Consider the following 24,492-nt stretch of genomic DNA (forward strand, 5'->3'; position numbering starts at 1 on the left):
CAGGACACTGCAGCTTCCATCATCCTTTGCCCTGCCAGCTCTGCCAGTGACAGTACCAACACAACTACTAACCATCACACTCTTACAAGTGTGACAACTCATATTATTCCAGGCCCCAAAGCTATCAGAATGGCTTGGCTAGGAGGTATCAGACACTGTTAATGTATATTGAATTAATAAACAGCTGTTATTGTGCTCATGCCCAAATTAGACACATTGCGCCACCATGTGGCAGACTGTGAAATGTGCCAGTGCTGACAATTAAGTGTTGGTGCCAAGCACCGGAAACTACTGGCTCAATTTAAGCACTGCCTATGCAATAAGGCAGTGTGTGACCATATCCACCATCTCTATTTCTCTCCCTTGTCCCACTTAACTTATGCTGGGTCTACTTCTAGCCAGCATATTGTCAGTATATGATTGGTAATGGGTTCAGAGCAGTGTGGAAGTGCACACTGCTCTAGTCGTATCTGGTTTGCAAGGTTCCTACCAGGACTGCACTTGTTCCTCACACAAGGATGATTTTCACCATTATGGCGGGCAATATTTCAATCTCTCTCTCTCTATTGTGTACGTTGGGATCTGGACTACGCTACCACTACTTCTTCTCCTGCTTCTCGCTCTGTCTGGTCACACATACTCTGTATTCCAGGTTGCCAGTGCTATCCATTAATTTCTCCCTCATCTACATTGTGTCCTTCAAGCCTGGTTTTCTTGACCCATACAGGCAACGAAGACAGAGAGTTAAGGCCAAACTTGACCATTAATATACCTGAAAATAATAGTGGACACCGACTGAAGGCGGGAGTTAGAAAAAAAGATGGCTTGTAGATTTAATAATAGAACGGAGAGGTGAGATCTTGTAAGAAGGAAGACAGCAGTAATTTAACTGAAAGAAAACAAAGTTAGAGTGAGAGTTTTGGTTGCTTGACAGTAAGAGAAGGTCACATTTTAAGAATGGTATTTAACTTACAACTATTTTATATCACCATTCCACTCTAAAATGTGCTTTCTCACCCTGAATCTCAGAGTTCTATTCAGCCTATCCATGAAAACTGAGACATGTATTGCCAATACTATATATGAACTACTGCAGAATGATTTCAGTGTTTCAATATACATAAAATATGCTCACACATACCATCCAACACAGCCAGTCATCATTCAACTTGTTCTTATTCAATAGACTACTCTTATATAATAATCTATTAGGATGCCTCCTCTCTAATCCGTTGCACCACTAGATAACATCATAAACGTTGCTTCCCAAAGTCTATGCACTTTGCCGAAACACATATACCCCCTTAGCTACTGCCGCCAAGCTAGCTTTCCCACTGTCAAGAACCACACATTTCACAAGGTGTTGACTCCTGTTTTCAGTGCAGTTGGCAGTCAGACCCCACACTGCCTATCGGACATATTAAAATGATAAGACACCCACTAGAAACCGGGTGCCCACCTGCTTCAACCTTCTAGTTATATGCAATCCGCCATGTACTGCTGCGAAGTTATGGTACTCACCACTTCTAAGCCACTTTCACTGGAACCTCCTGCCACCAGATACTTGTGCTACCACCTGTCTACAAGTGTTGAAAACAAGTCTAAACATCCATATTTAAGAACTTGAAAAAAGGGATGATCCCCTATTTTATTCTAGAAATGTGCACCTCATTTTGCATTCTCATTAGCTATGTATCTGTTATAGCTTTAGTGATGAGTGATAAGTGACTTTACCAACTACAGTGTCAAACTTGTGAATCTAATTCCCTACAACTATAGATCTTTTTCTAAACTGTATTAAGCTCTACCTTCTTTTCTCATCACTGTTGCTACGTAAACTGTTTGTGACTGAATGAAATAGTTTAGTACACAATACATAAATACAGTAGATGAAGACAGGGACAAGAATGTCAGTGACATTTACTCACACCTATCTAAACACAATCAGATTCAACTGTTGTTGACCTCATATGTGGGGACGCTCTGTCATTATTTCATGCTTTGCCTAATATACATTAATCTGCATCGTATATTGCATCAATATATATAATGTGTGATGTTCATGTTTAAGTTGAACCTCAGTAAATGTAGGCCTTTGTTTAAATAATGCATGTTAACATCTGAATATTCTTTTGCCTGCTGTATTATATCTTTCTTTCTCTCGTTTCAGGAACCAAGTTGCAGTAGTTAATTAGAATGTTACGAAATGTTTTGGTTTTTGTGAGAATTGCTAATCTGTAAGCGTTTCATGAAGATTGAATAGTGATTTTTTAAATGTCCACACCTGTGCGGAGGACACGCTGACCACGATGTACCATCCTGCTAAGAGATAGCTGTTCAAGGTCCTGCAGCTGAAACTTTCATTATGTAATGGCTGGAAAAAGGGCCATAGTCAGAAACTGTTAATGTTCGATCCTGATTGGGCCTTCCCGCCACAGAAATCACGAGGAAAGTTGCTACTGTTGAAAATTGTGTTTTCATTGTGCCTTGCTGAGCTAGTTAGCTTCAGATGCAACTTAACACTCTCTTGAGACAAGTCACTCTATGTTCTCCTCCTGCTCAAAGAGTTAGGCACCTGATCAAAATCATTCTCGCTTACCTGATTGAAACTGTATTAGGTTCTGCCTTTTAGAGGTTTTTTAGGTCTCGCCTAGACGAAAGCAAAGCAAAGCAAAGCAAAGCGAAGCTTTGCTGTCTAGGGCGAGACGACTTATGTTGTTACTTCTGGGGGAATGAGGACAGCAATGTTGCACGCGCTTTCTTTTTCCGAGATTGTACCTCGTGAGCGCGCACGTCGTCACTCACGCATGCACACAAAGAAAGCCATACACACACTGCATATACACACACGCACCCCCCCTTAAACATACACACGCGCACACATACAGACAGACGCACGCACAAACACACTCAAACAGACACACACACACGCGTACACCCCACCCCCACTCACCCCTCCTCTCACTCAACACACTCACTTGTTCTGGCAGCGGATCTGCATTTCGGGCGGCGGTATCGCTTTGCGGGGCTCTCTCGCCACATGAGAGGCCCGCCTTCCCCATCCGCCCGCTCTTCACCCGGTCCCCCATCTCGGGACCGGGACTCAATGCGGAGCCTTCGTGGCTCCTCGGCCAGCTCTCTCTCCCTCTCGGCGCGATGGGGCGGGACTTCCGGTTGGGGCCGCGCTGTGATTGGCCGGCTTCCCAACCGCTTCCGGGTCGTCGCAGGCAGCGCGGCGGCCCGGCGGGGATTTGTTTTTTTAAATGTTGGCCTAGTTTTTGCCATGTAATTACGCGAAGTAGCCCAGTGGCCTAATTTCGGGGATTTTGTGTAACCAGCAGAGTGCGAAATTCCCGAATGTACGTGAATTATGCTGTCTATGGCCTGGTTCTAACCCAGTGGAGCATATTCATGAAACGGTTAGTGGTTCTTGCTTCTCGCACTGCTACCAGGCAAGCACAAGGCTGTGATTGTTTACCAGTATACATATTTACGATGCTTGTCTGTCTTATCCGTGGATCCCCCGCTTACTTTGTTTTGTAGTGCCTCACAACTCAGTCCTCTATGCCTTTTGGCTCTCTTACAACCACAATTGATCGTTTTATTTACCATGGTTAGTCTTTTGTGTAATGTTTATGTTCGAAAAGCACAAAGGTCATTGAAGCACGTTTGTTGGCTTACTTGTTACCGCCTTGTCCTCTTTTACTACGGGCCATTTTGACAGGCCAAAGCCATCTTTGTACAGTGACGTATGAGGACTTCTAATACTTTTCATGAGGCCACTTAAACTAAATTGTTTACATTTGGCAGAGGCTGCTTAAATTATTTGTTTACATTTTCCACTGCAAATCGAGCGAATAGCCTAGAATCGAATGTTGAGTCGACATGGAGACTTGAATCCTGCTCTTCAGCTCCAAAGCCATGCCGCATTAGCTATTACACCATATGGTGTTCCTTTCTCTGTGAAGCAGATTTTAGCAGATGAAGGGTTGTCCGTAATGCTGCTTTTATCAGATGTAGGTATTTTAACTTCGGGAGTGGATGATGGTATTCAGTAATTGACTTTTTTAAAACCATGTCATTCACAGGATGTTAAGCTGCTTCGAGATTCAAACCGGATTGCCCAGCTCTGGCCGTGACGTCACTGGACTAGTGTCTGCACCATATAAATTTAACAATGGCGGCAATAAAACTACTGTTTCAGGCAGTGGAACAAATTTTTCTGACACACCCAGCGCCAATTTCAGGGTGTCCATGGGAGGTACCTAACTCTTAGGTATACATAGCCCTTTATGCCTACGAGTTAAGCATGTTCCAGTAAAAGTAATTTCTGATGTGCCGTAGGCAGACTTACTTATGTGTTAAAGTATTGCCTTCTCAACCTCACACAGAGAAAGGCATGGCAGTTCCACGACCCGCTCACGCCCGGTATTATGACAGGCACTGTGATTGTCACCATGCGGTCAAGGATACTGGATGGAGCTGTACAACACAACAGACTTCGTCTGCTCCATTCGGTGTCGAACAACCCCATTCTCTCTCAAGTCTCACTCCATCAATTGTTAGAGGCTTGTTAAAGGGTAATTGCTCTCACCGACATCTTCGACGTTCTCTGCACGGCAGAAGCCTCCATATCATATGCTGTCCTAAGATCCAGAGGCGCACAAAAGGAGACGTCAGAAATTGTAGAGCACATAGAGTACAGCTTTAGCAAAGGCCCCTTCCCTCGCTCCACAAAGAGACCTTTTCAACAGTGGTCACACCCATTCGTTTGCTAGCCTAGATGAAAGTTGCACCTTTTGACCAAGGATGGTGAAGAATTATTTGTTAGCTGTGCGACACATATAGTAGTGAGTTTTTGATAACCAGATAGCTAGATCTGAGAGGCGGGCAAAAAAGGAACATTCTCACTAGTGCTCTGGTTAGATAGATCATGTTATCCTTTGCCCAATTAAGGCACTAAGAGCATGACTTGTCTTGTTAGGTTATTTTGTGCACGGTGGCTGGAAGCATGAATATTTTAATAAATCGCTTCTGTAATATATATCCTATTGGCTTTGGATTACACAGAAGAAAACAGCACCAAACACTTGTCTCTCCTGCCTCCGACATTTCATTTGGGTGTTTTTTCTTTTTCTATCTATCGTGATGTGAGGGGGCCAACTGCTGTTATATTCCATTACAACTGCTGTTACATTCAAGTATTATTTTCTCAATTAAAGTGAAACTATATCTACAGTGGTAAATTAACTAACTCACTCAAACGCATCATTGATCTCCCGGGCGCATGCATAATACTATATACTGACTGTGAGTTGTAATGCAGCACCACAGATAAATTACTCTGCTACTGTAATCAAGCAGCGATGATATGAATTCATATTGAATCTTGTTTATTTAAATATTGCACATATATCAAGATGGGTGACCTGGTTCAAATTAACTGGGACATTTTAACCTGTGCTGTTCCTTATAAGCTTTCACACACTGCGTGTGATGAGTGATCACTCCATAAAAGTGCTGAATATTTCTGTTACCTGGGACCATTCTTTCTGGCTAATCTACATTTGTGGAAAATTACAAAATGTACATGCGAATAAAGTTTTGCTCGCTAAGACACAGACTTTCATAAGCCTCGGCTGTGTAGGCAGTTAATCAATTGTTCATCAACTACATTATGCTTCATAACATTGTAAGCATCAGGCACTCTAGCCAAAGCAATCTGGTGCCTAAAAGATAAGAAGCATTTGCAATGCAATAGGTCTCGCCTTTGCGAGGGTTTGAGCTATTGGCATTGTAAATGACTGCCTTTTTATTTATGTGTTTTGAAAACCTGCAAGCGGTGCGTAAATGCACACTTTGTACTTATAGTCGTTGGTTACGAGAAGCAAGGCTTGCAGTAACAGCGCCTCTTTTACTGCCAGCCTTGCTTCTCGTAAGCAAGGACTATTAGTATAAAGTGCGTGTTTAGGCACCGCTAGCAGGTTTTCAAAACACATAAATGAAAAGCATTGTCATTTACAATGACAATAGCTCGAACTCTCACAAAGGCGAGACCTATTGCATTGCAAATGCTTTTTTTTTCTTCCTAACAACTTCTGCTTGACTTGTCCCTCAACCTACTCGACTCCTTAGCCTAGCATATTAGGGACATTTCCCATTATGAGAAGCTGTATCTGCTCACTTTGCTTTAAGACTACTTTTACCAAATTGGCTTTGCAAATGTTATTTTGGACTGAATTGAATTATGAAAATTGATTTATTTATATGCTGACCATTTACTTATATAAATGTGAACGATTTGAGTTTGTAACTCTTCTAATCTGTTAATAAACCTTTCTGGTTTGCAAATCTACTATTCTGTCATCATTGTGGGGCCTAATGTGCCTCATTGTTATTGAAGTATTGGTGGTTTGTTGTCAAGCCTCAGTCCATGACTAAAGGTCCATCTGCTCGGAAGCAGTTTGTACTTGAGTTCGACCAATAATCTGAACGGGCCAAGTCTCATCCCGCTGACACGTAGGCTAAGTATTAGTGTGAAAAAAAAACATTTAGGCCTTTATGGGTTAGAGCTCTTAAAGCAGCACATTTGTGCCCACCTGCTCCTCAATCCATTAGTCTGACTGGCCTGGTACTTTTTCTGCTAAGGGAAACTCATGCCACATGTTGTCTGAGAAGTATTTTGAAGTGCTGGTTCTCAGCAGTGTATTAGACTCTGCTGTATAAGGAGGCATACCACCTTATTAGACTATGGAGAAGCTGTTTATTGGTGTAAGTCTAAGAACTCTGTCCTTGTTTACATGGTGTTCATAGTTTAAGGAAACTTGCTGTTAATTGCTCATTATTAAAATCTAATTTCGGCCCTCATGCCTAGGATCTCCCTCCCTCCCAGTGAGTAGTATCCTGATGTTTAGAGTATTTTGGCATGTGCCTAAGGGGATATAATATCCTTTCTGTGACACTATGAAAGTAGCCCAAATGGTAGATTGCTTGTAAGGAACAGTTGACCTTAGCAGGCATGTGTTATTTTGCTAAAAACAGACCTCAGCGGAAGCAATTGAAAATGTTTGGTTCCCCCAAAGTATTTGAGCCTAGCTCAGCCTGCAAGTTAGTTTGTCACTAACTGTGAAGCTCTGCACCAATAGATACAGGAAGAATTTGATTAAGGGCGCAACAATATGTTACTGCTAACTCTAGAGCCTGTGATAGGCCGAGTGATTCTGTAGAATCCTGTTGTGCGTAAGGAGATGGTTGTGGCCTGCTGCAAGGGACTTGCAGTGGTTGTGGCCTGAAACCTTGGACCAGAACCCTGGGGCTCCACTGCTTTGCCTTCCTTGAGGGCCTGCTTCCACTTTATGTGAGACGTCTGAGCTGACACGAGAGTGCTGCTGTCTGTAGTGTTGCGTTCTAGTCTCCGACGCACCGGCGTGATGACGCTGTGCGCCGGAGCAGGAGCGCAGCACTAGCGCATGCGCAATGCGCGAGGAAAAAGCGCGCGGAGAGAAGGAGAGACGGAGAAGAGACCGGAGCTGGCTGTAGACGCTCGGCGCTCTGTTTGTTTAGCGTACTTGGTCGTTGTTAAATAAAATAATTGATCTCAAGCACCTGCGAAGAGTCTTGTGTGGGGGAACCTATAAAGAACATTACAGTGGCGACGAGGACTGGGATCACCCCACATCCCCACACGGCACACCGGAGGAGCTGCGTCAAGGACTCAGTACATCACAGGTCAGACACAGGGAAGTGGCCACTCGCCCGTGGGCGTGCCCTGAATTTCAACGCTATTTACAACAGAGCGTGGCAGCAGCGTGACACGCCAGCAATCTGCATAAGGGGAACCCCGACCACCCATGCACAGGATAACTCCTGCACAACGCAGATAGACGCTTAGCTGAGACCCTGGCAGAAAAAAGGGACAGTGATAGGGAGGAAGGAAAAGTATACCTCCCTGGCACCTCAAGAGACAGACCAATCGATGCACCTGGCAGTCCCAATAGCCAAGGGGACAACTCTGGCAGAGAGGATAACCGCAGTGCACCGGGCAGCCCAGGGAACCGGGACGGAGGACCAGAAACAGCGCCCAGAATGAGCAACCAGATGACATCTCTCACAGCGCCCGTCCCCTTCCTACCCAGACCGGGAGAACCCCTGATGAAATGGGAGGACTGGAGGGAGTATTTCAAGAACTACGTAGAGGCCCTGGAGGATGAAAACGGTGAGCCTTTCCCCAGCGCTAGGAAGAAAAGGTTACTGCTGCATAACCTAGGTCCGGAAGGCGTACGTGTGTATTCGAACATAGTACCAGCAGAAAGGCCACCTGCAGCCGATGACGTCTTCAAGAATGCATTAGAAGACCTAGACAACCATTTTCGCCCGGCAGTTTGTGTTTCGGTCGACTGGTACAACTTCCAACAAAGGAAACAGGAGCAAGGAGAGTCGATAGATGATTATGTGGCAGCTCTGAGACGGCTAGCCATCACGTGCAAATACGGACTACTACAGGATGAATATATCAAAGACCAAATCGTCATGCACACGACGAACAGGTCAGTCCAGGACAAGTTGTGGGCACAGGGAGAGACATCGCTCAAAGATGTCATTGCCATGGTAAAGAAAGCTGAACTTTCGAAGCGATGTGCAGACTCAGCGAAAAAAGAAGGTGCGCAGAGGCAGATGGTCAACAAGATAGACGACGCGTCCTCATCCATGAGGTACAAGGGAGCCACAGGAGAAAGAAAACAAGATTCAAGGTGGACAGGAAAACAAGCTGCTCCCAGTAGACAACACTCGGACAGCAGGTTTTCATGCTACAGGTGTGGGAGTGCAGATCATTCAGCGCAAGACAAAAGATGTCCGGCGTTTCGCGCCAGGTGCTCCTTCTGCGGCATAGTCGGCCATTTTGAGAAAGTGTGCCGCAAGAAAGGGAAGAGAACTATGGTGAAGTACATAGGGCAGTCCTCGTCGGAGGCCCCGGCTGAAGAAGACCTGGAAGAAGACGACATGGTGCTGTGCATCGAGGAGAAGGTGTTGGAGGTAGCAGGCGAACGTACTGACAAACCACGCACAGACATGCTGATAGGAGGAGTGAAAGTCCACATTGCAATCGACTCGGGGTCCCCGTACTCCATTGTGCAAAGGTCAGTATGGGAGGCAGACTTTGTACCCGTTTTTTGGGGCCACGACTAGACCCACCGGACATACGCCCCATTTCATACACTGAGAATGCAATCCCCATGGTTGGCTTCCGCACCTTGAAGTTTGAATTCCGAGGCAGATCTGCGACCTGCAAGTTGTATGTTGCGGAGAGAGGACCCTCGGTGCTGGGCTGGAGAGACCAAGGCGATTTGGGCATCAAGCTAGATCCGGGTGGCAAAGAGCAACTCCTACTGACAGAAGATGATACATGGCCACAGCAAGACAAAATGAGGAAGGCCTTCCCCAAAGTGTTCGGGGGCACGGCAGCACGGTAAGCTGGACAAGTTCGTGCACAAAATACTCCTCAAGGAAGATGCCCGACCAGTGTCCCACAAAGTCAGAAACATCCCCATCGCAGTGAAAGAGGCAGTTCACCTGGAACTCAAAAGATTGGAAGGACAGGGGATAATAGAACCTATTGACAGCTCAGAATGGTTGGCCCCATTGGTCGTGGCCAGGAAGCCAAATGGCAAGGTACGCTTATGTGTGGACCTCCGTGAGCTCAACAAGTGCTTAATTGTAGAAACGTTTCCCCTTCCTAGGATCGAGGAAATGTTGGCCAGAACAAAGGGAGTTTCCTGGTTCTCCACGATAGACCTTACGTCAGCGTATCATCAGATTGACTTACACCCGGCAAGCAGGAAGCTCACCTCGTTTATCACACCCTTTGGGTGTTATCAATTCCGCCGCATGCCGTTTGGGCTGGCCTCTGCGGCTTTCCAGAAATTGATGCATCGCCTATTCAAAGACTTACCAGGTGTCCAGTATTTTCAGGACGACATCCTGATCATGGGAACTAGTCGGGCGGATCATGATGAAAAGCTGACAAAAGTACTCACTGTGCTTCAGGAAAGAGGTCTCACGGCGGAATGGAGTAAATGCAAGCTGGGCCTGTCATCCGTCACATATCTAGGGCACGAAATTGGGAGCCAGGGAATATCTCCTAAACGACAAAATGTGGAAGCAATTTGTGATGCAAGAGCCCCAGTCAACAAGGAGGAGGTGAGGTCATTCCTCGGGATGGCGGAGTACTATAGTAAGTTCGTAAGACACTTTGCCACCAAGACTCACAAACTCCGCCAGCTTATCAGAGACAAGTCGCAGTTCGCATGGGATGAAGAGGCACAGAGTGAATTTGAAGGGCTGAAGCTGGACATCAGTGGTGCAGTGCCGCTACATGGATATGACCCCAAGAGCAACACCATCCTAACCACAGACGCTAGCGAGAGGGGACTAGGAGCAGTGCTGGCACAAGAAAGAGAGGATGGCACGGTGGAGACACTCAGTTTTGCATCCAGAGCGCTGTCTCCCACGGAGCAGAAATACAGCGTCATCGAGAAAGAAATGCTGGTGGTATCTTGGGCCATGGGAAAATTCAGGCAATTTGTCTGGGGCACCCGCTTCAAACTGCAGACAGACCATAAGCCCCTGGTCAAAGTGCTAACCTCAAGTGGTCACGACACAGCCACGCCACGCATCGCGAAGATGACACGCAAACTCCTGGACTACACATATGACGTGGAGTACCTGCCAGGGACACGCAATAAAGTGGCGGATTATCTTAGCCGAGCCTCGGCTATGGAAGCAGCGCCTGTGGAGTCGCCTGAATCGGACGAGATGGTGGCAGTGATGGAGGATGCGGAGAAAGCCATCAGCAGGCAGGAGTGGGCCCTGGCCTATGAGGAAGATGGAGAAATGGAGGAAGTTAAACAATACTTGATCTCGGGATGGCCGGAGAAGAGACGCCTCAAAGAGGACCTGAGGAAGTACTATGAGATACGGGAGGAGCTGTCGATGAGTGACTCTGGCATATTTATGTACCGAGGGGACAAGGTAATTCCTCCAAGTATTATAATTCCCTTGCTTCTGATCCAACTCCACGAGGGTCACCTAGGCATCGTCAAAACAAAGTTGAGAGCAAAACAAATGTATTGGTGGCCGAGAATGGACAGCCAGATTGAAAGGCAAGTGAGAGAATGTAGACAGTGCCAAGGAGCTGATAAAATACTAAGACCCCTGAGGCCAGCATTAGGAAAATTTGAACAGCCCCAGAATCCCTGGGAAGACATTGCAGTAGACATTTTAGGGCCGGTCCTCGACAACATGGGAATAGCCAAATACATATGCGTGGTCGTAGACAAATACTCTAAATGGCCAGAGATTGAGGTGCATGAAACCATGGACACGGACACGGTACTGAGATTCCTCACCTCGCTGTTCTTGAGAGAAGGAATACCGAGAACAATATTAAGTGACAACGGACCGCAGTTCATATCGGACAAATGGAACAAGTACATGGAAAGGAACGGGATACAGTCGAAACACACAGCTGTGTATCACCCCGCTTGCAATGGTCAAGTGGAACGGTTTAACCGTGTACTGATGGGATCCATACAAGCTGCCATAACACAAGGAAAAAATTGGGAACTGGAAGTTCAGAGCATGTTATGGGCATACAGGATAACACCAACTGTGCTAGGATACAGCCCCTTCCAAATCCTGAGAGGCAGGCTCCCCTTTACAAGAGACAATGTGGTATGGAGAGATAAAACAGTGACGAGCAAATGGTCACCGGCGGTGGTTCAATACAACCTGGAGAAGGCCCAAAAGGTGTATGCGACGCATTACAACAACAGGCACAACACCAGGGACACAGATCTGGAAAAAGGGGAGTGGGTTAGAGTCAAGCTAGCAACTCTCCAAAGAAAAGGTGAAAGCAAGTACAGCAAACCCCTACAGGTGCAAGAAGTACGTGGACGAGCAGCTTTGCTCAGTGATGGGAGAGTGTGGTCCCAAGATCGCATGGCTAAAGTCAACAGGATCATGCAGTGGCCAGTTGCCAAGGAGGAAGAGGATGAAGGCCAGGAGCAAACCTACGATGATGAAGAGACTACGATGGGGAGTGAGAACCCGGAGGAAAGATCTACTCCAGGGGACAAGGAAGAGAATGCGCAAGCAAGGGCACCAGAAAGAGCAATGGCGAGCGTGGCCCCGGCTGGGGAGAAGGAAGCGGACACACACAAGAGAGTGAGGTGTTTTCCTGGTGAAAGTAACAGAGAGGAGATCACACCGGTAAGATGTACCCGTGCTGGGAGGGTGGTCACCATGCCCTCTCGATTCAAAGACTATGAGATGAGTGACTATTGAAGTTGGGACTTAATAGTGTTTTGTTATTGGAAAAGAAGGAGATATGTAGTGTTGCGTTCTAGTCTCCGACGCACCGGCGTGATGACGCGGTGCGCCGGAGCAGGAGCGCAGCACTAGCGCATGCGCAATGCGCGAGGAAAAAGCACGCGGAGAGAAGGAGAGACGGAGAAGCGACCGGAGCTGGCTGTAGACGCTCGGCGCTCTGTTTGTTTAGCGTACTTGGTCGTTGTTAAATAAAATAATTGATCTCAAGCACCTGCGAAGAGTCTTGTGTGGGGGAACCTATAAAGAACATTACACTGTCCAACCCATCCAAAGCAATCAGCTGCATAAATCAAAGTTGGGTTTCTTCCTGTGCCATTCACACCGACCTGGGCTGAGGTCATTACTGGAGGAACTCAAGAAGGCTCAGTGAACTGAGAAGCTCTTCCTCAATGTACCCAAAACATAAATTACGGTGGTTGTATGTACACATTGCGCACATTCCAACATTCTAACTGTCTGTGGCTTCCTGAGACGTCTTTCTGAAAGTGTTGCATGGCTATAGTTGACCCTGGGAGACTGCATTAGCTTGCAATCCCAAAGGACAGAACTGCACCCTCAAATGAATGTCCACAGAGGTTTTGTGGGCTGAGATCTACTGTTGTTTGAGTGGTGAATTCCATTGCAATCAGGTATGGTGCCATAAACACCGCTGGTTGTGGTCCAAGAAACCAGGATTTATTTACTGCCCACATCCACCTAAAAAGCCACGACTGTTGCAACGCGCCTGTTGTCTGAGGAGTTCCAACCCTTCGCCCAACTCTCATCCACTTCCAATGCTTTTCAAATAAGACACACCACACTATACCATCCATGCACGCCCATCAGATGGCATTACTGAACCAGCAAAAGAGTATTATTTACGGCGTTACTTTTATTTCAGGCTCCAATAGAGCAAAGTGGAAATAAGAAACATAAATCGACTCAATAGCACCACTTAGTGGTAAAAACCAATAATTAAAAGCATACGATTAAAATATATACTTACATAAAGTGTTGTATTGCAAATGGAAATACGTTTTTTTTTTATTTGAATTCATAAATACTTTATTTTCGGTAAGACAATATAAAATAGAGAATGTGTAGTAAAAAGTGAAACTTCCCATACCGGGAGTCGAACCCGGGCCGCCTGGGTGAAAACCAGGAATCCTAACCGCTAGACCATATGGGAGGTGATTAATGACGGCTTCACGTACACACTTACAAAGACAATAACACGCTACAGATCGACTATGTAAGTATCCAAACGCTTATGTTGAAACGCAGACACCCTGTCTTCCCACTCAGTGTTCTTCAGTTTGAATAAAATACTATAATCTCCCTGCCAGCAGATCTTTTGCATTTCTACCCAAGACCCCTGCCACCCCAACTGCAAGTTTGAAATTTCAAACCAATTTTGTTTCTTTTTGTTGTAAGCTAAACACATAGGATGTAGAACGACTTAAGAGAAGGGGGGAAAAAAGGGGAATTTTCCGCAATACAAAATTAAAAGATTTGGCAAACATTTGATAACACTTAAGTATTTTTTAAGAACTATATTCCGTAATATTGACTGTAATCACGCAAACCTCCGTATTCTGTAATCACACAAAAACAGCAATGATACATCGAAGAACTACATACAAAGGTAATCTTATGTGCAACGATAAACGTCCGACTCTGGGCCGCAAATACCGGTGGGTTCCTGTGAGAACACTGATGATCCCCTCCGGAGACCCTCATGAGAAAGACGCAAAAGTTACACTTTGTCGTTCGCAGGCTGGGTAGTATTTAGAGCAGATACGCGGCATTTACATTAGTGTCGAAAACAATGTTTCTCTTTTCTTTCGCACGTTTACAGGAACGGACGTTTCCGAAAGGCGAGCGAATTTATGGATAAACTAATCCGTTGAAGGGAGTTACCGCCATTCAGATCACCGGTCCTTCTCACCGCACTTTGAAATTAAAACACTTCTCTACACCCAAGATGGCGGGCGGACTGCAGGTTAAATTGTATGCTACGCGGTCTAGTGTTCAAGGAAGCTCCGCACATGACAGTCTCGAGGGCAGGTAGGCGTATCACGTGAGGCGGTTCGGGGGTCTGGACGTGCAACATCCCATCAGCTTGTGCTGTGCCCCAGAGAGTCCGCGTGACAGTTGTAGGAAAGGCCGGGGATTCGAGGCCTAGGCGGTTTTAGTAGGACACCGTGCTCTTCGGTCATTACGCTCGCGTTGTTTTCCTTCCTGCCACCAAAGCCTAAGAGAACGGAAGGCGGTCTGACGGGAAAACAGGCAAAGGTGGAGAAGAAGGAACCAGAGTAGCAAAGCCCCGAGGAGCCACCAGTGACCGTGCAGGTGAGGCGGAGGCCCGTAAAGACCCGTAGGTAACAGGAACACTACTAAATCTACTGTTTTATTTCCATCACCTCATACACATACAAGGGAAACAACAGAAATGGCAAATTCCTAGTAAAAAGCTTGTATTTTTCACCCTGCAGTGACATCAATATGTAAACCAAAAACCGGTGTTGTAGTATTCAAGCCATAACAGTTGTGCTTTTATATAAAGAGATTACAGCAAGTGAAAAGTCACAACTCTGATCTTTGACCACAACTGTCCTGGGGTTCTTCATATTCAAACTAGCAAGGTATGAGCCGATTGCGTGTTATAGAGGACACTAGATATCGACATAGTTTCACTTTTTGAAAGTTATTATTGTAATATAGTATATTGTGCTGAACCAGGACTACAAAGCCTAACGTGAATCTGTCGTTAAATGTTTAGTATTTGTATAGTGCAGCCCTTGAGACATGAACGATGAAGTTATCTGCTACCCCAAATGGAACGATGAATTGCAAAGCATTCAATCGCGGACCTAAATGACTCTAATTCGCTTAACTTTTGCACGGTGTTTTCATCTCTAATGACAAACTACATTGCTGAATTGTTATTGAATAAAATACGAGATGTCTCCTTTATTATATTTTTATTTCAGTATTCCTATCGATAATTGTATGATGCTGTTTTACACGGGGGTCTTAAGTGTATGCCTAATATTTGAAATATTAATGTGTTCATGTCTAGTCTTGAAGTTTGCATGACTTACAGAAAACATTTTGTTTGAAAAATGGAGTTGCTGTAACTGTAGTTGCTTGACAGTGATGCAATGTAAGAAGTGCTGAACGAGCATATTTTAAGAGTAGCAGCTGGGCAGTAACTTTGTTGCACGCATGTGTCCTTTGTTATGGTTCCCAGCAACAGAATAACTTGTACAGAACAATGATACTTATTACATGGAACACTTCTAGTCTTATCAACTTCACACCCATCTCCCGTCCATCTGACAACAACCTTGCTATTTAGTCATCCCATTGACTTTGCTAGAAATAGATGTTGATTCGGTCTTTTTGAGTTCCTACCTCCAGATTACGAAATACTTCTCACATATTGCCCTTCTAATGAGGCATGTAGGATTGAAACACTGCTCACAAACTCGATTCCGTCATCTATTTCTGTCTGTTCTGGTATCAGGAGTATCCTTCCTGTAAGGTGCCTCCTACACCAAGTACAATATTCTTCTTTTGTGTCATTTGGAGACTATCTCGGCATAGTGCATTCTTTATGGAAACCCTTGTGGGCTTAATTACGTCCCTTATGCAGTATCATCATAACTTGTTTACTTTTCTGAGGATTTTAATACTTGGTTTAACTTGGCTGACCTGCAATCTACTAAACCTCTGCTTATTATTCTTGAGGTCCTACAATTCCATTAGTATGTAGCCATTCTTCCAGAAGGACATATTCTTCATGTCCTTTTCGCATGGCTAGATTCTCTGTATATCATTGTAGAGAAAAAATACTCCTAGCTTTACCACTATACCAGTGCTTTGGTCCTACGGTGTCTGCCAAGCACATTCTGAGCAACATAAGCGCTAAACACTCCCCTAGAGTTTTAAATAACCTATCTGAGTTACTACTTCTACTGCATCCATAATGCCACCTGCTCTTAGAACGAGCCCCTCACTTCATCTGTATTTAGGAATTCCACATTGGTTAAAGAGCACCTTATGCGGTCTCTGTAGTTTTGTGACTCACTAGTCCCTAATTTCCTAAACAAAGCAGAAGAAATGGATGTGTTCCTAGAAACCCTCCTTTAATGAAAAGAAGGGTTCTGTGGAATTTTATCCAGACCATATGCCACATTTAGATGATTTGAAAAGTTAATTGCGTTGGACTTTAGGGAACTGGAAGGAGGTACCAGGGGAGGACAGACTTTGTAGTCACACATTCATCAAGAGTACACATCCGGTCACGTCTCCCCGCTGCGAGCAGACACGTACTCTTGATGAATGTGTGACTACAGAGTCCGTCCTCCCCTGGTAGCCCTAAGGTGTCTGTTGACAAAACAAGTCATTTACAACCATACAAGGAAAATGTCCTATAAATATGGTCTGTATGGTAACATGCATGTTTATTAGTATTTAATTGCACAGAAAATTAGCAAACGCAAAAAGCAGGGTAAAAACGAGGTCCTGAGGAAAGCCTACTGACCCTTCACGGGCTATATAAATGCTGAAGCATGCCGATCTATCAGATGCCTGGGAAAATTCATTCCTAGAAGCATTGTGCTGATCTATTTCAACATTGCCCTAGATCCCGGAATAATACATTTGTTATAAAGGACTGAAAGGCTATTCTAACACACCCACTCAACCCTGCCTTCATTCACTGCTACCACTCAAAGAGCTCCACTTATAAACGTGTCAAGCCCACCCATTCACGTTCAGTGAGGGTCCAATGATGAAACATGCCCCAGGTGGTACCTGTGGGTGATTGCTATATATGTTAATTTTTCTCTGGCACCAACACAGATGGAAGGAGGACAGTCATTAACGTACATGGATGATTAGGTCTGGCTTGACAGCTCACCCATCACCCTGACCTTTGAACCTAAACCAATATTATTCTACAGTTCTTTGCTTCCACACAAATAAATAGCCATTTCCATGAACTTGTATTGCTTCACATTCCCTTAAAGCCAGAACTATTGACAGTTCCAGTTGGATTAGCATGAACTGCCACACAAGTCATTGTCTTCACCCTAAGAGAGGTACAAAATCTGCCCTGCAGTCAGCCTGAGATGACCTTATGGCTGTAGTGAATAAGAATAGGGCGGACACTTTTCTGCTCTTGGTACATAAGTAGCTTTTGGTCGTTTTGGATATGGTGCCACTTTCCTCTCCTATTGCTCCTTTTCTATTCATGCCCATTGAGGCCAACCGGAAGACTACTTCTCACTTCATGTTTTAAATGGATAGCTCCACCTACTCCAATAGGCCATTAAACTTTTGGTCAATCCTATTACAATTATGCTAATGACTACCACATTTTTCAAGATTAAAGAAATCACTAGATAGTGACTTTCCATGACCATTCTTAATCGCAGTCAAACACTGGATGATCAGAAACCATCCTGAATGTCATCAAAAGTGAAATCTGGCCTTCAGACCTTCTTAAAATGGCCCCTAAACCCAAACACTGCATCTGCAACAAGCAGTCAGTATTTGCTCTTCATACTCACTTTGGAGCCACATGTTGATACAGTAGGAAGATTGTTTGATATTCTGAGGTGACTAAGCAGGTTCTTTCCATTTTATGGTTTCCCACGTGTTCAAGCAACCATCTCCCTTGTACTATCTTGGTGGGCCTGTAGGAGTAGAATTGTTTTCAGGGGAGTGTACTCCCTCCTCCACAGACTTGAGAATGCAGAACAGAATTCTGCCACATAATCTCTTAGGTATCTTCATTCATCCAATCACAGCTCATTAGATCTACAAGTGTTGCAGTGGTTGCTGGTAGCAGGACATATGTGGTATTACTAGATCCATCAACATTGTTAGTCCTTGCTTTCTGCAGAACACCCCCAGAGTATACAATTGAAATAAATTGTCTATGTAGAAATTGAGTGGATTTCGTATTTTCCAGGAACTCCACATTTTAGAAGAGCTTGAGAAGCAGGCTGAGGAAGCTGCCTTATTTTTGTGTAATCTGCAGAGCAGTGGAGCTTTTTTTAGTGTTCATTAAAAACCAACTGACTTTTCCCCCTCCCCCTTGCTTTCTAATGCACCATCAGTCCCTGGCTCGCTCACACTCCCCGCCTACACTTCCAGTCACTCACAATCACTATAAATTCTTCAATACCACCTTGCTTGGACAATCGTCACTTGAATATTATGGCCACTAAGATTGTCTGAAATATTGTTGACTTTTGCTTAATGTCTTGTTAATGGGTTTCATCTCGACTAAACTCTACACCTCTTTATATTAGACTTGAGGCTCAAAATTGCTTGAAAACATTGTTTCAAGTTGTGATCCTGCAGACTTAGCTATCTGTCTCCCTCACTCAGTCCCAGTGTCAAGAGCTAGCCACTTTTTTCTCGAAGACAGTTGCTGATATTCAAGCCACTTTCTCTTCTTCATCAGATCTTAACTTTACAGATGTACACACCACCCTTTCCCCCACAACAGTCTAATCCGGAACAGTATCATCCCACCAGGATCGGTTCACTGAGCTCTTTTCAGCTAGCCCTCCCCGCGACTTTCAAATCTCTCCTCTCTTCCTTGAAGTCAGGTTTCCCTCTTGACCCTTGCTCTACTGCGGTGTTTGCCAATCTTGATTGTTCCTTGCTGGATTTATTCACACAGTTTTGAAATGCATCACTCTTGGAAGGCACTGTCCCAAGGGCATGGGCATGAAAACATGCAATGGTTAGACCTTTGCTTAAACAACCTAAACTGGATCCCTCCATTTGGGCTAACTATAGACCGATATCCCTCCAGCCCACATTGTCTAAAGCCCTAGAAAAGTAGATGAATAATCAACTTATGTCATCAATTGAGCACAACAGGCTGCTCCCCCCATCTCAATCGGGCTTCAGAGCCAATCATAGTACAGAATCTGCTCTGTTGGCCGTTACAGAAATCTAAGGCAACAATTAGACCATGATGGCACTTCTGCGCTGATTTTGTTAGATCTCAATGCAGTGTTCGATATGGTGAATCATACCATTCTACTTCAAAGGTTGAAGGCCATCTGTATTCAAGACACAGCCCTGGCTTGGCTTAGCTCTTTCCTTCGGGATCGGGTCTTCCAAGTGCACAGCCACCGGCATCAGTCTAAGCCACACCCGTTGTCCTCCAGGGTTCCTCAGGGCCCCATTCTTTGCCCACTTCTCTTTAACCTGTACATATGGCCACTTTCTTTTGCTGATGATATCCAGATAGTTTCAAAATCCAGATAGTTAACACCCTGTCCTCTCAGGAGAACCACAGTGCAGTGACACTGCTTCACTCAAGTCTGCTCCTGGATGAACTCTTAAGTCTTTGACGCTGATCCAAGACAAGATGAAGGTGTTAGTGTTCGGAAACCATCTTAATCTGTGGGGCCCGCATTTATGGCCTGAGGAGTGGGGCGCTATACCTGCCCCGGTTCCAGTAGTCAAGAACCTTGGAAGTTTGGCTGAACGCAAGTCTTTCTACGAGTCACCAAATCCCCAAAGTGGCCACTACCTGCTTCAGCATCTTAAGATGGCTCAAATGTTTTTTAGGATGTCTTCCGTTCTTGGCCCAGCGAACAGTCATACAATTGGTGATTTCTAGGCTTAACTACAGAAACCTTCTGTATTTTAAAGTAACAAAGAACCTTCTCAAACGTCTCCAAATATTGCAGAATGCAGTGGCAAGACTTCTACTTCATCCCCCTAACCTCCATCCTACTGTTAGCCTGCTCCGCAAACTGCACTGGCTCCCAATTGAATGCTGTATTCAAGTTAAGGTGCTGTGTTATGTTCAGAAATGTCTCATGAACTCTGGTCCCTCCTACCTAAGATCCTTGCGCTCAAGCAACTTGGATCTCACAGTAGTTCAGAGAGTTTAAAAATGTAGGCAAGGTTGTAGAGCCCTTCCCTTTCTTAGGCCCAAAGCTGTGGCACTCTCACCCTGCTGAGTTGAGATCCTGCCGCTCGCTTTCAGTCTTTCGCAGGACACTCAATACCTGGCTCTTTTAAACACTGTTACTATATGTAGTCTCTTTTGTGCTTTTGAGTACCTTTATTGTTACGTAGCGCTGGGAAACCCTTGGTTGGGTAGCCATGTGCTGTACAAATCTGAATATTACTATTCTTTAAAACTCAATGAACCCTGGAACATCAGCAGCCCTGGTTATGCGTGGCACTTTTTAGAAGCACAGTGACATTTATCACCAGAGTGTCCCTAGACAGACCTTGAACTCCACCTAATAACTCTTTTGTAAAAGTCTACTATTTGTCCGCCCTAATGAATCTGTTAAATTTGTACATATGAGACATCCAAGAGCGATGTGAATATGACACCTGCCTGCTCTCTAGCCCCTGCCTGTTCCGGCTGTGCACAGTGATTGTTGTTCACCTTTCCTGAACTGCTCTCCTGCATACTCTCTAAGAAGAAGTAAATTTTTCTTACACTCAATCAGGCTTCCAACCATGTATGTATGCTGCAGGTTGCAACCAGCTGAAAAGGCGAAAGCGCTATGTATGAAGCTGGCTCTGTATATGATCTTACCACTGGGTGTTATATTGTGCACAGAATCCAGAGGTTCCCCAAAAGTGTACAGGTCTCGATGTAAAACCCAAAATGCTCTTTTAGTGGTAGTGTGGGCAAGCAGCCTTAGGCCTACCACAGAGGAGTGTAACACATTTTTTGCACAACATTGACCAATAATGGATACACAAGTCAAGAAGGCGATCAGACCAATTTAGAAATATGTACTTTGTTTGTAATATATTTTAAGACCAAGAACTTCGCAATAAGGTAAGTACGTTTTTAAATAAAAATTCTTTGCACTTTGAAAAATCGACACTTAAAAACTATTCAGAACAGTTGAATGTTATCCTATGGGGAAAACCGATATCGCAGTTAAGCAGGTAAATAATGCACTTACAACTCCAGTCTTCAGGACCAAAAGTCAGCAAGGAGCATGGGTCAGGTGAGTACCAAAACTGCACGACCAGTTGCACAGGGGCAGCCGGGTGCTGAGGCCAAAATCAGAGTTGGCCCAATGCTTTTCATTGGAAACTGGGGGAGCCTGGAACCACACTGCTTTCAGGTAAGTAGATCAGTTGCAGGGGCCAAGCTTTGATGTTAGGTTAATGCATTGGGGTGGCACAAAGCAGCACTAAACATACTCCACCAGCAGCACTGGGGCAGCCGGGTGCAAGGTGCAATTTCGAGGTCGGGTGGCAAATGCTTTTTAATGGGGATTCTTCTTTTGGGAAAGAGGCTGCAGTCATGGCACTGGAGATTGCAGGAGGGAGAGCAACTACGGCAATAGGTAAGTAGAGATGTCTGGGGTGGTAGGGGCACCTTCAGTTCAGCTCCCCAAGGCCCAGAGACTTCGGGTGCAGGGGTGCCTTCCTACGTTGGAGCCTTCTTACCAGAGCCAGTCGTGGTCTGGGGTAGCCTCTTGATTCTCACTGCAGTTGCTGCCGTAGAGTTCAGGAGAGGTCCGCCAACGCTGGACACAAGGTCAGGATAAGTGGGGAGACTTCACTGCACAGTTGAGCCACTCCGATTCGGACCGTGGGCATCGGGTAAAGAGTGGGCAGGGATCACTGTTCCTGCTGTATCCGGAGCTCTTCAAACCTGTTTCTTCTGGACAGGTCCGCTATCCACGGGAGATTGGAGTCTTTTTCGAAGTCAGGAGTCCTCCCAGGAGTTCAGAGGTTGCTGGCTGCAAGACAGGTCGCAGTTTCGCAGAAGCTGGAGACAGGAAGGTAGGCCTGGGGCCAAGGCAGTTGTCATCTTCAGTCTTCTCTGCAGGGATATCTTCTTTTTTGTTTGGTCATCGCAGATCTCATTTCTAGGTAGGAGGGAGCCACCTATATACTAAATATAGGGGTATTTTAGGGGAGTAGCAGGTAGGGCCAATGGGGCACCTTACCTGGGGTGACTACACCCTGTATTATGATACCCTCCTGTGGGAGGGGTCATAGAACTAGCCCCCCCATCTTCAAGATGACAGGGACTGAAAGAAGTGCTTCACCTCGCTTTCCCCACCTTAAGGGTGGAGTTGACAGAAGTGGGCACACTTCCTATTCTCCTTAGTTTTCCTGCCAGTTTTTCCATCCAAAGGGGGGATGTAAACCAGAGACTGCCATCTGCAGCTAGCAGCAGAGGCTTGGGGTCTCCTTACAAAGGCGGCAGGACTTTGAAGCTTCTCCCTTTGAGCACTGGCCCATCCTGAGGGAGGAGATGTCACACCTCCGCCCAAGACATCCATTGCTTCTTGTCCCAAATAGCAGGGTCTCTACACACGGGTCGGTAAACATGTCTGGTGATGGTGGGCAGCTTACAGTCGGTCAAATGCCACACCAGGGTTGGTATGTTTTCAGGGGGAACCTCTGAGGAGCCGTATGGGTACATGGTTTAATAAATCACACTGACATTAGTGTGGATTTATTACAAAGAGCTGGTTGGTACTAAATACTCATAGGTTCAGTGAAACCATCATGGTGCTGTGGAACTCGAGTTGTCAAGTTCCCAGTCCATGTACATTCTATGGCTTCACTGGCACTTAAAATATTAAGGAATGTATACCCGAATACTGTAGGTGCCAATCTGCTCATACAGATATGCCCACACCTGGTATATAGTGCACCCTGCCGTAGGGCTGGTAAGGCCTGATAGAGGGGTGACTTACCTATATCTTAGGCAGTGCTAGCTGGCATGGCACACAGGCAGTGTGCCATGTCGACTTGATCATTTTTTCACCTCACAGGTGCATGCCAGCTGCAGGAGCATTGGCATGGCAGGGTTGTGGAATTTAATAAAATACCTACTTGTCCATAGGAAAGGTTGCTTCATAAATCTACTTGTCCTGTATCAAAATCCACTTGTCCCTTTGGTGCCAGGTATTGCAGTGACACATTTTGTCAGAAATCTCATTATATAAGAGCTCTGATATAGCCTCTCTGATTATGCCAGGGCTCATACCATAGTAGTGTTTGAATATTTGCAATCTCCTTATGTTGCCACATTTCCGCCGATCTTCATACTGTGGCTGAAGGTAGTGGTAAGCAATAGTTCCAGGGTTAGAATGCCTTTTTGAATCTGTGCAAACCTAATAACTTGCATGTTTTAAGGGTTTTCAGCAACTCTTCTCTAATCTTTTTCCATACTGATAAATGTTGGAAATTTACTTCTGGCAATGGCAGGCGTAAATCGTCTTCCGGAGTTGGGAAAAAAGTGGTCAGAGGGAAAGTGAACTTGCAAACACAGATTTTCGCATGAGCAAATCTACACATTCGTATTTGCTCATGCTAAAATGCAGTTCACAAATATCTTCGAAAAGTGCTATTTCTTGTTCTACTTCTGTTAATTTTTGGGAATTCACGAAAGCCGTATAGCTGCACCTAATGCAAGGACATATATACCATGGGTGCACTTTCAGACTTTCTTTAATAATTGGGTCCGTAATTTAGTCTGGCGTTGACCATGACCTTTTGCGTTTATGACAATTCTCTCTCTATTGGCTGACTCCACTGTGAGTGACAGCATTCTGCTCTTTCATAAGGAGCATATTGGCACACAAAGTAGTTTTGGTCAGTGGCAGTGTGTTCTTTTTGAGACCAAACACTATTTTTGCTTTTGCCAATGTTTGTTATAATGGTGAGGGCCCGGCAGCTTCCACACCAATAAGGTTTTACAAAAACCACGCCAAAACAATTCGCACATTGACAAAACTAAAAAGCTGACCATCAATTTCAGACCTACTGTCTTTGCCAATGCTTGTTTTTGTGTTTCCCATAATCTTATTGAAAACTGGTTACACTGATTTTCTTCTGCAAATATTTGCATCAAATCAGAGCGCATTCTGGGAGCATTATACATAGCCTCATATTGCTCAACTTTGGAAACGTGTACACGTGTGTACACATTTGTACTCTGGAACCACTCGGTAGTGCAGGCAACATTTACTTAGAGCGCTCACCCTAATAATAAAGGCTTTCAATTAACGAACCATAGATATGTTTGAACAACATTAACACATGGACAAAAATATTACCTTAACTGCAGACAGTGCCCTTTCCTGT

General features: G+C 45.0%; 1 protein-coding gene and 1 non-coding gene across 4 annotated transcripts in view; one reads left to right on the forward strand and one right to left on the reverse strand.

Annotated features, from left to right (window-relative positions):
- Positions 1-13,483: 13,483 nt before the first annotated feature.
- Positions 13,484-13,555, reverse strand: TRNAE-UUC (transfer RNA glutamic acid (anticodon UUC)). Its single transcript has one exon. It is a non-coding gene; the product is annotated as a tRNA-Glu (tRNA).
- Positions 13,556-14,393: 838 nt separating this feature from the next.
- The window catches only part of LOC144784802 (ras-related GTP-binding protein A), a 120,194-nt gene continuing 110,095 nt past the window's right edge, over positions 14,394-24,492 (forward strand). Inside the window, exon 1 of one of the 3 annotated variants that reach the window (XM_078663845.1) lies at positions 14,394-14,718. The gene's annotated coding sequence lies outside the window, so the exon portion shown is untranslated. Of the gene's footprint in view, positions 14,748-24,492 lie in introns of all 3 variants that reach the window. The other 2 variants (XM_078663846.1, XM_078663844.1) reach the window with 2 other exon arrangements.

The sequence above is a fragment of the Lissotriton helveticus genome, chromosome 10, assembly GCF_964261635.1.
Source record: "Lissotriton helveticus chromosome 10, aLisHel1.1, whole genome shotgun sequence".
Taxonomy (NCBI): domain Eukaryota; kingdom Metazoa; phylum Chordata; class Amphibia; order Caudata; family Salamandridae; genus Lissotriton; species Lissotriton helveticus.